General features: G+C 35.3%; 1 protein-coding gene across 5 annotated transcripts in view; it reads left to right on the forward strand.

Annotated features, from left to right (window-relative positions):
- Window positions 1-21,746, forward strand: part of LOC107070625 (uncharacterized) — a 116,718-nt gene that overhangs the window by 38,109 nt on the left and 56,863 nt on the right. For 3 of the 5 annotated variants that reach the window (XM_089172929.1, XM_089172925.1, XM_089172927.1), the window contains exon 2: window positions 3-73. The gene's annotated coding sequence lies outside the window, so the exon portion shown is untranslated. Of the gene's footprint in view, window positions 1-2; window positions 74-11,239; window positions 12,256-21,746 lie in introns of those variants that run through there. The other 2 variants (XM_089172926.1, XM_089172928.1) reach the window with 2 other exon arrangements.

Below are 21,746 nucleotides of genomic sequence, written 5' to 3' on the forward strand. Positions count from 1 at the left end.
AGACGAAGCTTTGGCCGAGGGAACTCTTCGGCGAAACGACGACTTTCCAGTGGAACGACATGCTTTCTTTATGGTACGTTAGATAGATATTCTATCCTTATTTATTTGACGAAATACAAAAGTAATAATACAAACTTTTAGTCAATACTAATAGTAAAAAAAAAAAAACTTGCAAGAACAAAGAAAGATGTCTCTTCTTTCGGTTCGCGGACCAATAGACAAACGCGGTCGAGTCAAGGAGTCAGCTGCCTATTAGGGAAACCAAGAGATTCCTGAGTGGCTCGTTGTAATATTCTCCTCTGTCCTTGCTCCTTCCATCTATCTATCTTTTTTCTTTGCATCTTTTTTCTCCCTCTTGCTTGCTTGCTTGCTTGCTTGCTTGCTTGCATGCATGCACACGACTGAGCAAGGGGTAGAAAAAAGATGCAAAGAAAAATAGAGAAAGAGAGAGAGAAAGAGAGAGAGAGTGAGACACTCAGGTACCCTTCACTGTACGAACAGGAGGCTGAGCATACTCGAAAAACAGCATTGGTGTTTCGCGATGAAGAGACAGAAGCCTCCTGTGTTCACGTATATAGCATATCACCTCTGTACAAAGGCTAGATCGTGCGTAGAAAATAAAAATGGCTTTCTTTGCCTACTGATTTTTCTATTGATGATGCGTGACACGTACTTATACTAGCTAGCCACTTCATCAAGAGACTCTTCTTTGATTTTCCTTGTCAATGGAAAACTTTCTTGTCTTATTTCTTTCATTGCTACAAAATTTATTTGAAAAATAATCAGAACAATAGGATGTTTCATATATATATATTATTCAGTTGATTTTGAAAAATACGCAGCAAATTTAATTATGATTTATTAACTGTTACGAACAGTGATAATGAATTTCAATTTGAAACGTGTATAAATGAAAATGCGAATAATTCCAATAATGAAATAACGCCTCTGCACCTGATTATGAAAGTAACATTAATACGTTCCGTATATATTTATTTAATGAACCCCGAAAAACACATATGTGTGTTTTATGACAAATTGAATTCGGTAAAATATATTTTCACTAAAAGAATTTCTATTATATTTAAATTATATAAAATACATTTTCTCTAATTTTCATTGTCTTGAATTGAACTAAAGTATTCAAAAAAAAAAATTAAAAAAAGGTCGATTTTTGGAAATTCTCTAACAGGTGGCTTGTTTATATAAAAGCATGAAGTTTATAATACAGTATTAGTAATAAAAATCCCTCGAGGAAATAAAAGACAGTAAGAATGTAAAGTTGTAGAGAGAGAGAGAGAGGATAGTGAAAGTAACAAAGAATATAAAAGGCCGGACAAAAGAGAGGATTCGAATGAAATTGATGGATGAAAAGATACACAACAGAAAGAAAGAAAGAAAGAAAGAGGAACATTTTTACACTCTTCAAACTGTGAGGCTCCTAGAATAGTGGAAATATAAAAGAACCCTAGGACTATTATATTGTAAATTTGAAATTACACGGTGATTTGTTATTATGCGTTATAGGTATTGTTGAAATATTGTTTGAAATGGGAAAGTTGAAGCATTTCGTCATCGTCGTGGCGCTTAAATATATTTCTCTGTTTTGCGTTATTATTGACGTATAATACAATTTTTGACAATTTGATTTATGAAAAAGAAAGGATAATATTTCAGGTAAACGGCAAGTTTTTCTTCGTAAAGGATCAAGAATGAAGAGGAAGAAAAGGGAGAGGGAGGAGAGTAGTAGTAGGTCGAAAGAACAGATTGTATTTTCCAATGGAAGCTTCTCCAATTTCGACTCGGAGGATCGATTTATTTGCCGAGGAAAGTTGTATCTGCCTCCTTGTTCCACGACGAGAAAGGATCGTCTTACGATAAAGAACCAAACCGAACCGAACGTTCTGTTTTCCTCACCCTCTAACCTAAAGAGAGGGAAAAAGTCCAAGCTGTTTCTTACTCTGAGCCAGTCGACGTCGCCTTCCTTCAAGAAATTCGAGTCGGCGATCGTCCTTGCGCGGTTTCTCTCTCATTCTTTTTTTTTCCAACGAGCTTAGCTTCTTTATTACTCGTCTATAAACATAAGTAAATGTAGGCAATTGTAGAATTTTTTCCAAAAATGGAATAATGAAAGAAGAAAATTCCCAGTCGATTAACCGTGATTATCGCTAACGCATATATACGAGAGTGTTGGAGGAGATTTTAATCGAAAATTATTCGCCAAGAGAAAAACATAGGAGGGATGGGTGGGGTTGGGGTTGGGGATGGGGATGGGGATGGGGACGAGCGATGTACCGTGAAAAATCAATTTGTCGGGGTAACGTTCCGCTTCTACTTTCCGCTAGTTGTTTTTACACGAGTATTTTTTTTTTTTGTCTTTATCTCCTTTTCTTTTTTATCGTCGACCGATTATCGTAGACATCGAGAATTATCGATTTTTTTATTTATTTATTTATTCCTTTTTCTTTCAATAAATTTGATATAAGATAATGTCGACTTTTCTATTTTGTAATAGTAGGTTTTCATACACATCGTTTGAGAATATATTGATTAATTTATCAATTTGAGTAGATATCAAGTAATATCGATTAATGCGTATCTTCGAGACGTTCATTTTCTTATTTAACTAGGTGAAGCCTATCCAGTTTTATAATGTATGTATGTATATATGTATGTATGTATGCAAGCTGAATTTAATATCGATCGATAAATTAAATGATTTAGACACGATAGAAATAACGATTAATGTGTGCGTATTATTATATCGAGATATTTCTTTTTTATTTGACTAGCTGTAAGTCTATCTACTATTTTTGCAACATAGTTAACATGTGTACATATGTCAGGCTACAAAATTCATTGATTAATTTATCAATTTTATTATCGGCAATGTATAGTCTTGTTGTTTGTTATTTATTTAGGTTAAGTTTTTTTTTCTTTTTTGTACAATTTCTACATATTATATGATCGATAAATTTGAAATTTGGTTTTGTTTTGAAAAGAATACACGAGGATACAAGACACACACACTCTGTGTGTAGGACGAACGCTGACGGATGCGTATCCCTCGAAACACCCTCATTTCGTTTGGCCTAGTTCTATTCTCCAGCGAGTTATCAAGGAAGAGAGAGAGAGAGAGAGAGAGACGGGAAGCGTTTACAAGCGAGTATAAATGTGACAAATCGTCCGTCAAACGAGATTAAGTGCCGCCGTCGTCGTGGGCGATCACGTAAGCGAGCAGCTTCCAATGTGAAAGCCAAGTGATTTTACCCCTCTCCCTTTACCCTCTCTCTTTCATAGTCGACGTCGACGAATCAAAGGACTTACAACCGGTGCCTCTCTCTCTCTCTCTCTCTCTCTTTTTCCTTCGAAAGCTCTTGGTCGACTTGCTACACCACCGACTACGACGATTGTCCGTGATGTACACCGAGTGCTCTCCATTGTTCCACCCCCCTTTCTCTCTCTATCTCTTTTATTCACTCTTCGAACCCTTCCCACAGTTATTAGAGGATCACTGTTGCTAAAAACACACACGACGGGTTATTGGTATCCTTCAAGCTGATTGGAAAAGTACCAAAAAATACATTCCTACTTTTATAATTAATGAAAAATTGAAACATCTTCAAGAATAAAGTTATCGATATATTAAGATGACTAGTCAAAGGATAGAAGCACCATCTTGGTTGTTTAATAGAAAAGAAAAGTCAACTCTTTGGGATTCGAGGAAGAAGAAGAAGAAGAAAAAGAAGAAGGAAGCCACCGCGTTGAAAGTTCTCTTTTAACGGCCTCAAAGACTCCTTCCTTCTCTTTCTTTCCATTCGAGCAGCAATTTTCATTCTTCCAACGTCGTACAGCAAGGTCTTTAATGGCTTCTCCTCGGTAGGAAACCTTCCACGGCTGTATAACGGCGATGCCGAGTGTGGTAGAGAGTGCTGCACAAAGAGAACAAGAAAAGAAACAGAACTAGAAACGTGTTCCAGACATAAAATTCGTCCTTTCCTTTTTAATGAGCCAAAGAAATCTTTTTCAAATTAAAAAAAACGAAACAAAAGACTCAAAATTATATAGATTTTATTATAATTAAAAAAGATTGAACAAATTTTCTTCTTACGAGCAATACCATCCTACGAACGCAAATTTCTCGTAGAATTTTTTTCATAAAATATGAAAGAACCTTCTAAAGAACCTTTCATCAATTGAAATATTATTTTTCAAAGAGTAGTCTTGTATCTTTAGCGGTTCGATCGAACGAGAATCGCCTTTTACGTAATTAATAGCTCGCTCGCTTTATTGCCTCTGGTTACAATTAATAACCTGCCACGTTGAACGTATTTACGATGAAATTTATAAGCGTCTTTACAACTATATCCGTACTATATGATGTTTTATCTTTAACTCATAACCAAAAAAGATGTTGTACTTTTTGTGGAAACGTACAAACATGTGTGTTGTGTCCTTGATCGGAACGAGGGTGGTATCGCCTATCCTCCTTTTACTTCTCCTGATCTAATTTCTCCCCTCGTCTGGTAAGCTCTTCTTTCATCCCTTTATCCTCCCTTTTCTCTTCAACAGCTTGTCTTTGATATTGGAACCACGACCAGCACTCTGTTTCAAAAGTTTTCAGGGACAAGCTAGGCAAAAGAAAAACTTGCTGTGACTAACGTAAGAAGAAACCAAGGGAAAAAAAACAGATGGATAAAGCTTAACACGTTCATTTTTTTTTTATTTCAATTGCCAAGAGAATTTGCTATTTCAAAAAAAAAAGAAAAATCGAATTCTTGAAATTGTTACGTAAAAGATGTCACATCAAATTGCGAGGAATTAAAAAGAAATGTTCTCCCACTCTCTTTCCTATCTCTTTTCTCTTCTTTTCTTCTTTATTCCTTTCATACTCTTCTAATAATAGCTCGTCGGAGGTGGTCCAAGAAAAGAATTATGCCCTCAACAGCTGTATTCTTCTTTATCCCATCTCTCGAAATTTCCCAGACCATTTAGTTATTATCGAGAAAAGGAATTTGAAAGATTTTATGGCAGGTATATCCTTGGGTCATCTCAACAACTATGTCTTTTTCCTTGAGATCAACATTTTCGTTCGTTTTCGCTCGTTAAACTTTCCAACGTGCCAGAGAAATTCTCTGTTCTTAATTAAATTAAGAAGACAGGAAAATAATATTTGATTTCATTTTGATCTGGATCAAATGTAAAAATGAATAATAACAAGATTAGAGATTTTAGTAGTCCCCTAACGATTACGCCTATGTCTGGGATACGAGAAGTGGGTGGAAGACACGACGACGATGCCTCCGTAAACGCTAAGTGTTCGAAGCAGTACGGTAGGGCCATTTACGAGAGACCCTTCTCTATAACCATCATTGACTTATACCGGGTGATCGATGCAAATATTACTTTTTCTTTCCTTTCCTTAGGCTTTTATAAAAATCAAATAGAGAAATGTTCTATTGAAATGAATCTAATCTTCATCTTCTTAATATATATAAATTACGTGTGACGTTGTTTGTCCGCAATGGACTCCTAAACTACTGAACCATTTTTAATCAAATTTTGCACACTCTATGCAGTTTCATCCAACTGTTGATAGTTTATATTTCAATTTATAATAGTTTTATATAAAATAATAGTTTATAGAATTGATTTCGTAAAGGTATATAGGTCGTTTAAGCTTAAGTTGAACTTAATGGATATTCGGTTGGTATCGATCGTCGTCGTGACAGATAGATGCCCACGAGGATAGTAATAGGATCAATCGTAGGGAGCACATCTGCGCCTCCATAATGGTCCTATGGTCCTACGACTACGACTACAACTACGAATCGTTGCTGCATTACAAAAGCCAGTTATAAACGCGCGTACACATAAATACATACATACATATTTATTAAATGACATATAAATACATTTGATCGAGCATGTATTTTCCGTTGTTTCTAAGCGTTGACGTTTATTCGATTATTAACACCAATGAAATAGAATGTAGTTTATCAATAGTATTAGATGTTATCTCAAGATGTTTCCGTTAGTTTAGTAATCTTCTCGAAGATAATTATTGAATCTAATTGAAGATCCGTATTAAAAGTTTTTCGTTATACACGAATAAGAACTTCAATGTTTAATAACTTAAGATAAAGTTAGTCTGCAGTTAGAATGCATTTCGCAACAGAGGAAGACCACCCACCCGATGGGAGGCTTACATCCAACAGTGGATGAGGATAGCTAACTGATGAGTCGAAGAAATGACAATTGATTTTCTGCTCCACATAGTCTACATTTTTTTAGAATGTTTTTTTCATCCATTTATCTATTCCTCATTGATCATGTAAATCTCTCGAAGAATTTCTCTTTTTATTGTCTCACAATTGGATAGTATTTTGATTCCCGCTGATGAATGATTGATTACTCTATTACTTTTGGATTTCCTTTTTTTTCCTTATTATCCTAAATCCTATAGAATTCCTCTTCCCTTTTTTCTTTTGTTAAAAAAAGAACGTTCATCTTTTTGTAAAAGAAATTATTTAATTCTTCTCCCATTTTGTTAGGTTTCTTTTTTCCTTTTTTTTTTCTACTTGTACCAGACCATGCCTTTAGAATATGTTTTTTCTTCTTTTAGAATATGACCCAGGTATATTCTAAACCAAAACTGACACATTCGTGTCTCCAATCGCTGGACCAACCAAATATATTCTACAAAATTCCTAAGTTTTGCCTTTTGCAATAGATGAATAAAAAAAGTTTGAAAAAAAAGTTCTTAGTTTCTTCGTCGTTTACCTTTGCAAGAAAAGGACAAACAAACGAAAGAATTCTTGGAACGAGTGGTTACTTTTTATCTCATAACTCGTATTACATCGTTCATCGATAAGAGATAGGAATAATCTTGTGAGATTTATTTACTTCGATCGAGTTAAGAGCCTTTTAACAGTTTTTTTTTTTTGTTTTTTATCGATTAACATTTTTCAAGTATTTCTCAAACATTTCTACTTACGGTTGATCAAATTCGTCAACATATGAATTAATGATTCTCAATTTAATCAATTAGTTCTTTTTACCTACATTTTGTTTTAATTTGATTTTATTTGATTGCAAATAGAATACATAATCGTTGAGATCATACAGATGCAATTTTATAATAACTTTTATTATATGCTTGGTTATGATACTCGAGTCATTCGACTAGAATACTCTTCTTCTGTAATTGCATCCTGCAAGGTTTTCTCTTTCTCTCTCTCTCTCTCTCTCTCTCTCTTTCTTCGTCTATCGTACTGTAGAGAAAATACAAACACACACGGTTGTATTACCGTAACGGAATAAATCTTTCGCCGATTCATTTCTCTTTATTAAGTCGCTTACGATACGATAACTGGTTAGACAAACACACGAGCAACTTTGAGTTGGTAGATGTTATCGAGGTTTGCTGTGCTCGATGCAAACGGACGACAACGCAATGCAACGCAATGCAACTCAACGCGTGTCCAGAGAGAGAGAGAGAGAGAGAGAATAAAAAGATAGAAAATATTGGACGTGTAATTGGTCAATTTTCAGTCGACAGTTAAATTTTAATGAAACGAACAAACATACGTACGGTCTTTTTGAAGGGATCCAAAATTCGCGTTTGGTTTTGATTGAAAGAGCACAATTTATAAATAAACGAAAACTACAAATGTGAAATAAAGAACAATTCAAACAAGGGATTATTGCGAAATTATATTTCACTGGATATTTACGCTCGATAATGAACAATTTTCCTCGAGTTTGTATTTAATGAAAAATTGGAAGAGAAATACTAGAGGAAGATGGATATAAAAAGGGAGAGAGAAGAAGGATATTTACTCAGCGATTTATTACAAACGAATGCGGGTAGTGAAGTATATGGCGGAAGGAAAAAGGGACACATCCCTTTCCATCGATCCGTCCAGGTGTTCCATAAAACTTCAGAGCGACAATGTCACGCTTTGCAATGTTCATTCTTTGCTCGCATTTTCTCACCTTTTATTATTTTATTCGGAATTTGACAAATTCGAAGAATCTCAGTGATATGTCGTAATGAAAGTAAATATATTCTGTCGGTACGTATATTTATCAATCGTTCGCATGAATTCGTTTAACCCCTTGGCAAAGATGTCGGACGTAGTTTAAAAAACAATATCGTCCAAAGAGCGATATCTTTGTCTTTTTTTTTTTTTTTTTTTTATTATTCTCGTGTCTTTCAACGCTATGCGTGGGACGTTTAAATAGATAAGAGCAAGCTTTACACGACTCAAGCGTGGTTTCGTCAGAGTTCAAGAGAAAAAGAGAGAATGATACGATTGCACGATAAACAGTATATATATTACACGTGTACACGAGTGTTATATTCGTGTGAGCGCGATAATATATGGAGATAATACGAGACTCTTTATACGTCTTTCTTTATGGAACGTGAAAGTTAGTGCTGACGATTAAGACGGATGCGCGAAATGGCGTAGAACACGCGTGTCGTCGTTCGCTTCTTTATTATTCCCTCGTACGATTATCTTTCCAACGAGAGTTGTTGTTGTTGTTGTTGTTGTTGTTGTTGTTATTGTTGTTCCGTTTTAATCATTAAATCGCACTATGTCGATTACATTTTTTTTTCATTTCAAAATAGATCATGCGTAATCGTCGTTCTTCCAAGTGTTTCAAAGCTTTATCAATGTTATCTTTTATTTCTTACTTATCTAATATCTATTTTAATATTATGTATTTATTTACAGTTATATTTATATATTCTTTCAGCATTATTGCGACACATATAAATAAATAAAATAATAAATCACAGAGTCGAGGAGAGAAAGAGAAACAAAAAGTAGGAAATATTATTTATGTAGACGCACGTTTTAGGAAAAGTAGCGCGATCTTAGATAGGAACAAACGCATTTTCATTTCCTTTAGGGTGGTACGTCTCGTCGAAAAGCTGGGATCAGAGAAGTCCAGAAATATATTTTTCAAGTTTCAAATACGTGAGCCAACTACGAACTTTCATGTTTTCTCCGACACGTCGGCACTCTCCATCTCTCTTTCCATGTATATGAATTTCTTTTTACGTTTGAATGAGACGATGAAGAAGAAGAAGATGAAGATGAAGATGAAAAGAGAAAAGGAGAGTTCAAAGGAGAGGAGAATAGGAAACTTTAACTCGTTTATTAACGTGCACTTTTCTCTTTCTCTCTCCTCTCTCTCTCTCTTTTTACTTTTACATATTTTTTTGTATCTTTTAACAGCACAAACTTTTTAATAGTTAATACACGTCTATTACTTTAAAGACTAAAATGAGATGAGAAATATCAAGATTTGTTGCCTCTCTCATTATATTATTGCATACATTATATATCATTTTATTTGTATATTTGATTTGAAATTCGATCGAGCGAGGGAACAACACAGACAGCGAGTGCACGCACGAGAGCAAACGAAGAAACATTATTCCAATTTTTCTTATTATTAGGATCAACAACTTTTGCAACTTTTTCAAATATAAACGAATGGAAAAAAAGAAGGAAAACAAGGGGCAAAAATTCACATAGAGACGTGTACGTAAAAATATACACGCGTGTTGTTGCTGCTAGCCTCGGTGGTACCGTGGCACCGTGGCACCGTGGCGTTTGCGTCGACGTCAGTTTCACCGTCAGTATAAATATTTATACGTCATGGATTCTATATAATTCGTCGTTTATTTAAAAATCAAATTTTATAATCCACGAGCTTGGACTGTCAGGATAGTTCACTTTTATGGCGTGCATATATCATCGCTCGCTCACTCGCGTCTCTTTAAATAATTCATACGCCTTTAAGAGTACCAGACGAGAGAGGGCTTTTCGTGTCCTTGCTTCTTTTTTTACTTTATATATAGTTTTTTCTTTTTATCTTTATTATTTATTATATTTCTTTTGAAAGAAAATGAAATTTCTGGTCACGCTTTTAAACCATATACATAATTTTGAAAATGTTTAACCGAGCGCATACAAAATGAAAAAAAAGAAACAGAGATAAGATTTTGCATTACAGGTTCCTGTGTTATCGATCACGTGTAACAAATGTTGATAAACATTATAAATGCATATGTACATATGCATCGACTGCATTAACATTGAACAGAAATTCCAGTTAGAAGATAAAGAGAAAACGGACTTTTACATTCGTATGCAAATAACTTGTATTCTTGGTTCATGCTAGCTTCCTACTTCATCGACTTCATAATTTAAATGTTTTTTTAATCAACCCAGCGGTGGTAATATCTAGGATGGATCAGAATGCATTCTTCCTAATGGTAGTAATCATAAGAACATAGAATAGTACTTGTTGTCACTTCTTATTATATTTCCTGACATTGTTTTCTTCTCTTACCTGGTGCAGTTAATAAAGGTAAAAAGTGTTTAAAAAAAAAAAAAAAAAAAAAAGTAAGACGGGTGAACGGGGGCTCATTTCTCTATTACACCACTCTTGAAATTCATCCTTGCAATATTAGCTCTATCCGTTATATATTCTGTTCGTGCTAGCTATGGAAAGAGCACGAGAGATAGAAAGAGTTTATTCATAGTCCCGAGGATAATCCCTCTTCTACCGAGGCACTTAAAGTCGGACTCGAGTTTTAAAACTCTTTTCCCGTCTGCCGCTCGGTTTAAAGCCGGTGCGATTATGAATTATCGTTGCGTGGTAATTCCAAGCTAGCAAAACTCCAACGTTTCCTACTTTGCCATTTCGTTAGAAAATACTTGGATCAATGACAACCGAACGAACGTTGTTAAAATCGATTCAAGTTATTAACATTTTTCTAAGATAATATTTGATGCTGAGTTGTTCAATCAGTTTTCGAAAAAGATCATCAAGATATTATTATTGTATGGCGGACACTTGGTGGTGATGCAGAACGACGGACGTTATGAACGAACGAACGAACGAAGAGAAAAAGGACGAGGATATTCAGAGCGACCGAGCGTGACTGGCAGAGGAGAGTAGAAAAGAGTAGTAACGCGGTGTTAGAGAGGTCGGATAGGGAGGTGACGGCGTGAAGGGAGAGGAAATGGCGGCACCAGCAGCAACGGCAGCAGCAGCAGCAGCAGAAGTAGCGTGTAGGTAGCGCTATGGTGGTAGGGAAAGTTGAGGAAAGAGAGGGGGGCGAGTGCCGGCCGTAGCACCGGTAGACCGAAGGGAAGGGATAGCGTTAGCTCAGTAAGCGTCAAGCGCCCGAGCCGGTATGATACCATGTGAAGTGTAGTGAATGAGGATACATATATATACACACACATCACATACACGAGTATACACAACATACATACACATTCACACATACAAGACACATCGTAGAAAAGGATTTTCGTGGCTCGCGAAAGACCGGCGGCGCTATCGACTACGTAGTTTTACCTATACAGTTAAATCGTGTCACATTAACCATTTATAAAGAAGAAAAAGGATAAAGAAAAAGTGAACAACGGACGACGATTAATCGGTCAATGAAAAAGGAAAAAAGAAAAAAAGTGAGTGCATCGGTGAGCTTCCCAAGCTTGATATTATAATAGTGTGCGTGAGGTGTATTATATGCTCTGGCAAGAGCTTGCTGTCTTTCTCCATCTTTTGATATTTCTCTTAATATCTTTCTTCGTGTATATATGCGTCCCCCCCCCTGTATCTTCTCTTCATAGCTCCCGTTTCTTCTATTCATCTTTTTCTCTCTTTCTCTTTCTATCTCTGTCTATCTCTGTCTCTTAGTCGGTGTCGTTCGGGCCCACTCGTCTCGTTTCGGCTCGTCGAACGCTCGGCGACGATGCAGCAGCAGGTTTCGTGTGTGTGTAACGCGTCGTGCCACGTCGTACGTGCGACCGATTTTACGTGTGTTAGTGGTGCTGGTCGGCCATGCCGCTTTTGCAAAGTACCGCGTGAAGTGTGAGTGCATTAAATATTTTTTTTTTCATTGTTAATAGTTGTTATTGTCGTCGTCGTCGTCTACATCGTTACCGTTACAACTGCAACATCGTCCTTCTGTTGCTGTTTTGTTAACTTCGCATTTCCGTCCTTTTTTATACACTACGCCAAGCAAAATAATCCGGAATTTCTACGTTTTATCTACTGGGAAAAATATCCTTCGATGCTTTAACGTGTATATGTGTGGCTCCTGTACTTGTGTGTAGTTTCATTAGTGCACCTATCATCTTCGATTGGACTGTAAATATTATTACTACAGGAGAAAATCTAAAAGAAATTTTGGAATTTCGACGATGACTATTTGTCGTAAGTATATTTTCTTAGACTTTCTTTTACGAGTATAACATTTTGATTGTACGAAAGATAAAAAGAAAATAACGGCTGTTGATTTTTTATTTTATTTTATTTTATTTTATTTCTTTTTTTTCTATTCTCATATTTATATATTTACACATGTATCATACCATTCGTTTCGTCCCTTCCTTTCTTCTTCTTCTTCTTCTTCTTCTTCTTCTTCTTCTTCTTCTTCTTCTTCTTCTTCTTCAATGCCTTCTCCTTCGGACGTCGATCTCCGCGTGGGACAAAGGATAAACGTGTATTCAATGTGTTGGTTGGTTATATATGTGTGTAGATGTAGTAGTAAGCGCATGTATAGTAGGATTGGGAGAGAGAGAGAGAGAGAGAGAGAGAGAGAGAGATGGTTGTGTGAGTTGGGGAGTGAGCAGCAGTGGAGCTGCCCGGATTATTTATCGACCTGCACGAGGTATTGTGACTACGTGCCGACGAGTCTTACGAGAACGAGCCGTTAGTCGTTAGTAAATCGAACGGCGTGCGAGCTAGCACGCTCGAGCGATAAGACGCAACTTAACTTGCCGACATTGTTTTTCTCTTTTTATTTTTTCCAAAGTAACGTCTTAAAACGTTAATGCAATTTTTAACATAACTCATTTTATTTATCGCATTATAACTATTGCAGAAAAAAAGATAGATGCACAAATGTATGTTTTAAAAGCTCACCTAAACACGCGCACGCGCACGCGCGCTATTTTCAGTCAAGTCACGATAGTATTTCTTTCATTCTCTCCCTCCCTCTCTCTCTCTCTCTCTCTCTCTATCTTTCGTTGAAATGGTCGCGTCTTACACGAATATTATTTAGTCGATTGACGATATCGAGATATTTTCTTTTCTCCTTTTTGTTAATACAAATTAATGATCAAAGGGAAATAACTTGGTAGAAAAGTTATGGGGGGCGTTTAAGATGTATAAATCACAAGTCGCCGTGATGTTTCTCGCTGATTTTACTCGTACCGCAGCGTGTGTTCGTCGTGCATGATTTATGCTTGTTAACCAACCGTCTGCTATATGCAACTCTCTCTCTCTCTCTCTCTCTCATCTTTATTTATCGTTACTTGTGTTTTTGAGAATATACATAAAGATGAGAAGAAAAAAAAAAAAAAGAAAAAGGGAAGAGAAAAATATAGTCTGTTTTACAACGTAATCTTTACAATCAACATGACATTGTTATTAGGTGTTACTTAAGATACCTGGGCCTGGTGCAATGAATAAAATTCTCGCGACGTACAAAGATGAAATGGTGGTGTCAATCAATAATTTTTCTTTCTTTCTTTCTTCGTTCATTCGTTTTGTTATATTGGGTGTCGAGAAAACTATAGACAAAAACTATTTTTTCGTTTCACTACTATGCCCCATTGGCATAGGTGGTGGTGGTGGTCAGTAATCTTTAGTTCTTTAGTTATTTTTTAGTTTTTTTTTAGTTTTTTTTTACTTGGAAAGTAGTAATATGGGTTCTTTCCAGTCGACGCTTTCTTAAAAGGCCATAAGGTTTATGGATACACACAACGGTCTGCTGAGAAGGATAAAGGAGAGGAGGAGGGCTACGTCGAAGCGGTAAAAGCTTTCTCTATGTGCAAGGCAAATTGCAGTGTCTAAGCCAGTTTACACGTCTAATCGTAGCGCTCGTTGTGTTCACCTAATAGGCTCTAATGCTTATCTTTCCTTTTTCCTTTTTCCTTTTTTCATCTATCTCCCTCTTTCCCTTTTTGAAATTCCTTCATTCGAACAGCTACATATGTTTTTCCATTTTATTCTGATACTTTTTATATACGTGCTCGAAATTCTGCAAATGCTGAAAATTCATTGCAAAAGTCTAAATTTTCTAATGAAGTACTTACAAGACATAAAGTATTGTGTTTAGAAATGAAATGCAAAGATTCATTGCAAAGTTATACGAGTCATTCGAGACGATTATTTCAAAGGAGGATTTAATCACTTGCTAACGAATTCCACAAACAAAACATATTTTTATTTCTTTTATTTTCTTGTCTACTTTGGACAAAGATTTTTTAAATTTCTCGTCCCTGGGCATGTTGTAAGTATCGAGTAGTATAAGACTCTTATTGTTGAGATTAATAGGATCGAACGATTTCCGTGAAGCGGAAACGACTATTGCGAGTGTCACGCTAACGTGCGTGCTTTCGTCAATACTTGTTCCACCCACTTATCTTTCTTCCTTCCTTTCTTTCTTTCTGTCTTTCTTTCTTTTTTTATTAGCTCTATTCGAGAATAAAACTTGAAAATTTGTTGATAAATTGATTTATTTTTATGGCAAACATTAAACCCTTTCGCTACTACGGACCACTATAGTAACTCTCCATAAAATACCACCGCGTATTTTACATAGCGGGACTAAAGATGTCCTCCCACCACGTGCATTATGGTGTATCAAAAAAGGTGGGAGACACTTTTAATCCCACCATGCCTCAAAGAGTTAATAGATGTATAGATATTTAATTAGTATTTGCAAAGATAATATTTTTATCGGTGTAATCTTTCCTCGTATTACTTTGAACGATTTATACATACATTTGTTTTTTTTTTGTCTGCCTTTTATCTAAAACAATTTTTTCTTTACAAGGAAAATATCGTGTAATTTTTATTCTCTTATTTCCTTATTTTTTTTCTTATTTTTTTTTTTTTCTTGTTTTTTTTTCACAGCGGATTCGCGCTCGATGCATATGCGTGTACGTGTTGCATGGTTCGTCTCTCTTCGAAGAACGAAGAGAGAAAAAAGAAACGGATAAAGATAAGGAAAGAGAGAGAGAGAGAGAGAAAGAAAGAGATAAGCATGCCTTCTTTGTGCGTGGCTCGAGTTAACGAGAGGAAAGAACCATTACAACAAGTCTCTCGTCAGCTGTTCGCAGAATATTCTTCTAGTAGAGAAGATCATCGTAAATTTCTTTCTTTTTCCTCTTTACGTTTGGGATTTTTTTTTTTTTACTTCATTCTCATATAAACACACCTTCGTAATATTATTCATTCATTAACGCAACATTCACGAACGTTGAATAACAAAATGATGTTTTTCTTTTCCTAAAAGAGAGTGAGAGAGAGGGAGAGTTTATACGAATTCTTTGTTTTGGAAAAATGGTTTTTCCGTAGCACCGCATTTGTTCGATTCTTTCAAAACGAACATATACATATGTAACGTAGAAATAAACGATGACGTAGGGTATATCTATCTATCTTGTACACGTGCTTGTTCTATCAATTTCGTATTCCTATTGTTCGTATTTTCTCTCTTTTTTATTTTTTTTATTTTCTTTCCCCTCTCCCGCCGTCACTCCCCCCCCCCCCAATTTCTAGAAAATGCATTCGCTCGAAGGTAGAAAAATTTCATATCGCGTTTATCTCTCGGCTTTTCCCCCGATTTTTCCCCATCGCCTTTTCTCCCTCGCCTTTTCTATTTTTTTTATTTTTTTTTATTTTATTTTTTGAGTACACCGATCGTGCGTCCACCTCTTTTTTTCTCTCTCTCTCTCTCTCTCTCATCCATTTTTTTTGTCTCCACTCGTTACTACTCGTCGCGTTAGCAGCACATACTACATACACGTTACACATATACATATGCATGTATATATATATATGTATATATAGATAGTGTAGAAACACGACAGAGTGTTGAACACTGCCAGCACCGTTTTATAATTACATTTTATCTCTTCTCGGCAAGCTAACGTAATATCGTATCGTATGGCATTAATCGAATACCGTGATAAAGTTATCGAATTTAATTACATCGGCATTCCGTCGTGCTAAGCCGCATACATGATTTTAGCGCATCGTGCGTTTAATAACACATTTGCCGTCGATACTATCTCGTGCACACTTGACGCGTTAGTAATATGTACATGTATGTATATATATATATGTATTAATAAATATGCATATGTGACACATATCAACACAGTTATGTGTACGATGAAACAATAGATCCTCGTTAATTTGTTCAAATAACTAAAAAGAAAAGTATTTTTTTGCTATTTTTACTTTTGTTTGTTTTTTTTTTTCCATCAAAATGACCATTGGAGTTTATTGTTTTTTTGCGTTACATAAAAAAAAAAAAAATAGATGTGTGCAAATCACACACGGTAGAAGTGAAACCTTGTGTTAAGTTAAAAAAAATCACTAAGTGAAATAAATTATTTAATTAATTAATTATTTTGGTTTCATCGGTTTCACGTTCTTTCGTTTGATGATTTTCAAATCACCCCGATTCTAAAGAAATGTTCACTTCAATAAGTTGTAATCTCGATAGAAATGGTGCGTTTCATGGATGAAACGCGTGTGGGAAGAGAAGTGGTGGGCGTCAACGCATAACGAACGCGCATAACGAACGACGAGATGAGCGAAAGCCCAGGCCCCTCTGGCCCGGTCTGGTCTGGTCTGGTTTGGTCTGGTTGGTCTGCTCTCGAAACTTGCTCTCAACTAATCGAAGGGTCAATACGCTCCATTAATTAACAGGCTTTTGCCTTAATCCAATACAATCGATCGTAATGTGCCATTCGCTCGATATACGCACAGTAGCTAATTCATTATTTGATCATTTTGTTTTTTCATTAATGATAAATTCATTTTATATTTTGAAATAAGAAAAACATTTGAGTCGTTTGAACGATAATCATCATTGGTCGGGGAATTTTCCTTTTTTCTCTTATCAATCGAACGTAATTATTTCAATTATTACAAGTTATTAATAGTAATTAATTTGTAGTATTTATTATTAGATTAGTTTATAGGAAACATTTAATTAAAAAGTCTAATCATCGTTGGATTATTACTTAGTTCTCGGTCAGATCATAAGACGATTAGTAAAATGGATATGGATGATCCATACGACAAAAAAACAAAAAAAAACAAACAAAAACTAATCTATTTGAAAACTGCGTTGATCATTTTTCAATTAGAAATGTTAAATCACCTGTAGATAGATCTTTAACGATGCTAGATCTTTTACGTTCCAGTCAAATTCTCAACTATATGATAACGAATGACATTATAAACGCTCGATTGAATTCTTTTTTAAATTTATCGCTCGTATAATTTATCTCTGTTTGTTTTGTTCTCTCTCCTTTTTTTTTTTTTTTTTTTTAATTATTATTTAATTAATCAATTAGTAGAAATTATTAAAAGTAACTTTGAATTTGTGATAATGCGAACACAAATGATTATATAATATGATAATAATATTTATATTTAATTGATATATTTTTAGAAAAGAACTATGATAACGTAAATTTCTTGTTCCTTTTTCCTTTGCTACTAATTAATTATCTAATTAAGTGGAAAAAATGAAGAGAATGATTTGATGAATTATTTAAGTGATCGAATTTTCTAAACATATTTTTGTTTTATCTCATTCGCTAATGAATACATTAATTAAGATAGAATCAAAAGAAAGAATCGTTTCATAGAGTAGTAGAGTTTAACGAATTCAACGGATCACACATTAGCAATTTATCGATCCTATTTATATATTTAAAGAGATGTTTCTTCTGGTTGTGTTTTTTTTGTTCTATCACTAATTAATTACTTAATTAAACAGGAAGAAGGAGGAACGATTCTAGGAAGAGTTGTATTTAATAGGTTAAATGATTGAATTTCTAAACATATATTTTCTTTCTCTTTTGCTAATGAATAAGTTAATTAAGAGAGTTTAATTCGAAGATCAGCAGGCTACCAATCGATCTATCTAACGATCGATCGATCGATCGTAAAGGAAAGACAGTGATTCTATCCGTTGGTTTAACGATTACAAATAGCTCTTCGATGTTGCATTGCACGCTCGCTTGCTCTTCTCTGATGGCAGGTTGATGGTGGTTCTTCTCATTCGAGGAACCCTCCACCGGAAATGGGACTCACGTTGAAAGAGGGGGAGAGACAGACAGCTTGGTCGTTTCGTTTGCAAGTATTGCGACGATGACTACACACACCACTAACACAATATGACGAGGAAAAAGAGGAATATTTACTTTAGCGACTCCTTTACATCTTCTCTTCTTAATATAAATAAATTGTGTGTGACGTTGTTTGTCCGCAATAGACTGCTAAACTACTGAACCGATTTTAATGAAATTTTCCACACTGTGTGCAGTTTCATTCAACTTGAAAGATAGGATAGTTTATATCATTCTAACAGATGGCGGTATAAGGTAATTCGTATCGGACTGTGATTGTGAGCCACAGCAACGCGTGAAGGGGGAACCCCTAGTACTTACATAAATATGCATCGTGTTCTATTTCTATCTTTTTATTTTGTCGCATATATAAATGATTGATGAAACATTAGTCATCGTGCCAAAGTTGAACATTCAAAGTATTCTCTCGTAGGTTCAAATTTACATTGAAACTAAGTGTAGGTTTTATATTTTCGTGATCTCGCACCTCCTCGTAAGAAAGAAAACGACTGTGACTCTTTGGCAAGTATTCTCTTCTTAATGGTCTCGTCAACAAATTGTATAAGAGTATTGGCAGTATCGAAGCTGGCAATGTAGTTTGCCAAGGAAACGCAATAAGTCTTCAAGTTGGTGGAAACGGTGCCAGATAGTAAGATCGTAATGAGAATCGAGCCTATAGTATTTAATAGTGTTTGATGTTGCGTTAATAGAAATACTAAATTAGTTGCTAACTGTTCTTTCGAAAAATTTGAATGAATGAATGAAAGAGAAAAAAGCCTTAACAATTTATTGACAAATAATCAAAGAACGCGTGTTAATGAGGTTTCTTTCTTTGTCTACGATATAAAATTATTGAAAGACGTTTTTAAAGTGAGGAAAAATCGCGTGACAGGAAAACGGACGTTGAGTCTGGTGGCGTCGTCATGTACGCCATGTCGTATGTGCCAACGATGCATATCAAGTGAGAGAGGAGTCGTCCGTCCTATGTGTTGTTCAATCTACCGTAATAATATTCTTAAACTAAACGAAATATTACTATAACTATGACTATAATTATATCATATTTTATTATTGAGGAAAAAATAGAGAAATTGTATTATTTAATAAAGGTATTATATTTATATTACGTGCAAAGTCGATGATGATAATAATAATAATAACGTATAATTTGCACATCATTAGATGAAAGGTTAAAAGCGTTAGAAAAGATTAGAAATCGAGCGTGTTGTAGACTTGGAAAAAGGGAGAGAGAGAGAGAGAGAGAAAGCGAGTGATGCTTATCGTTTTGAACGTCGTTCCTTTTTGGTGAATCGAGAAACGAGTTTGAAATGTACGTCGCACTAACCAAGTGTATGAGAGAGAGAGAGAGAAAAGGAAAAAGAAATGTGCTGTTGAGAAGCACGAGTAGGTAGGTGTATTACGTGCTGCGAGCCATTCGATTCTTCTCTCCTCGGCCATTGTTCGTGCACGCATTTTGTTCTCCGAGCGTGACGAGTAATTGAATCCAAACAAGAAGGCCACCTAACGGCGATTAGAATTTCTCTCTCTCTTTCTCTCTCTCTCTTTTCTCTATCTCACTTAGTGTATCCGTCCCAACGAACGTAATCACGTTTATGATCTTCGTTTATCGCCCGCCATCACTCGAGTCTGTCGTGTCTACTCGTGAGAACAATTTTTTCTCTTTTTTTTTTTTTCTACAAAATCTGATTGTTGAAAACTTGCGTAACTCTCTTATTCGACGAACAATAACTGTATTGTCCTATCGACAAATTTCATGTCGGAGGAGGAAGAAGAAGAAGAAGAAGAAGAAGAGTCGAAATAGCTCGAAGAATAATTATTCTCTTGTGTGTTGTATACGCCTAATGAGAAACTAATGATTAGAGAGAGAAATTAGCGCCGACAAAGGTTGGACATTTGGAAAGAGGACGCGTTAGTAGATTATTTAAGTCCACCGTGAAGAAGAAGAAGAAACTCGATAAATTATTATGTCCGTTGGGGAAACCATATGAGGGGAAAGATAAAAAACAAAAAAAAGATGAAGAATTTTTGCTGCGAAGTTGAATGAGTTAAAAAAAAAAAAAAAAAAAAAAAAAAAAAACAAGGAGAAATAGATGGATCTTTATTAAGCAATGAAAAATAATATTCTCTTCGATTAAAATATATAATTACCGAGAGAGAGATATAAGCTTACGAAACGATTTATAGTTAATAGAAAAAAAAAAAATAACACTTTGTATAAAGCTAAATATTCTGACATGTTGAAAAGATATTCTTAGGAAGTTGTATTTAGAAACGTTTAAATAATTTTAATAGCACGTTATCGATAAAGGAAAGACTATTAATCATTGATGGAATTAAACGTTATCGTCGTTTAACACAAAGTCTCGTGAATCGTCGTCCGTCGTTACGACGAGTCTCTCTCTCTCTACTACTACCTTCAAGAAAAGAATCGAATTATATGTTTACTAGGTGGGTTATTATCAACCAAAGTCCTATCGATATCACTGCAAATATTAGCTTCTTCGAACAAACTTCTGAGATAGACGTTACATTATTTTCCTTATAATATGATTTACCATTGTACATTGTAATATTTTATCGCTTATATATAACGTTCGTTGATATACAATGGCAAATATACATTCCCCCACACACACAATTTGATTATTTATAATATTATAAACAAATGTCTATCCTAATTTTGAAATTATATATAATTATATATTTGCAGAGATATCACGGAAAGTTGTTGTCAACGATATCGCGTGAATTATCGTCCTCACACACATATATAAGAGAGAGAGAGAAAGAGGAAGATAAAAACGTCGATGTCTCGTCGGATCGTCTTCCCTTCCCTTTCCTTCCCTTCCCACCCCTTCGTCACTTTGGCAATGGTTAGAGGTGCAACGTAGAGCTCATATTTCAGCCGTTATCCAACATTATCTTTCTCGAAGCGCCGTCGACGTTACGATATCGCGAACATAGTTAAACTTTCCGATTTGTCATTTCTCCTCCTTCTCCGACAACGACGACGACGAAGACGACGACGACGACAACGTAAGCTCGTTGCAAACTTTCCCCCATATATCGCCCACATACACATTTATATCTTGCGACCACGCAAAGTCGATAAATGAGAGACTATTAAAGTCTATCTACTCGAGACACCCGGTATATATGCGCGATAAACTCGAGCCGCGCGCGTCCATAGCCGAGTAACTATTTGCACGAGACTTTCAAGAAGTCTTCTCTTCTTCCTTTCTCTTCTTTTCCTTCTTTTCCTTCTTTTCCTTTCTACTTCCTCTTTATTCATCCATCTCTTTCTTTCTTTCTTTCTTTCTTTTCCTTCTTCTTATCGACGCAACGAAGAAGAAACAGGTGTGTGTGCTTTCTCCCAACGAAGATTTATCGTTCTTTCTTTTCCGTTCTTACCCTTTATCACTTTTCCTTTATTTTCTTTTTATCCAATCGTCAACAGTCGTGTCAGAATATTACATTTACACCCTATATATATTTTTCCCTTTTTTTCACAAAAAGTAATTA

Source organism: Polistes dominula, unplaced genomic scaffold, assembly GCF_049000335.1.
Source record: "Polistes dominula isolate Pdom_NZ unplaced genomic scaffold, Pdom_raw_medaka contig_22, whole genome shotgun sequence".
Taxonomy (NCBI): Eukaryota; Metazoa; Arthropoda; class Insecta; order Hymenoptera; family Vespidae; genus Polistes; species Polistes dominula.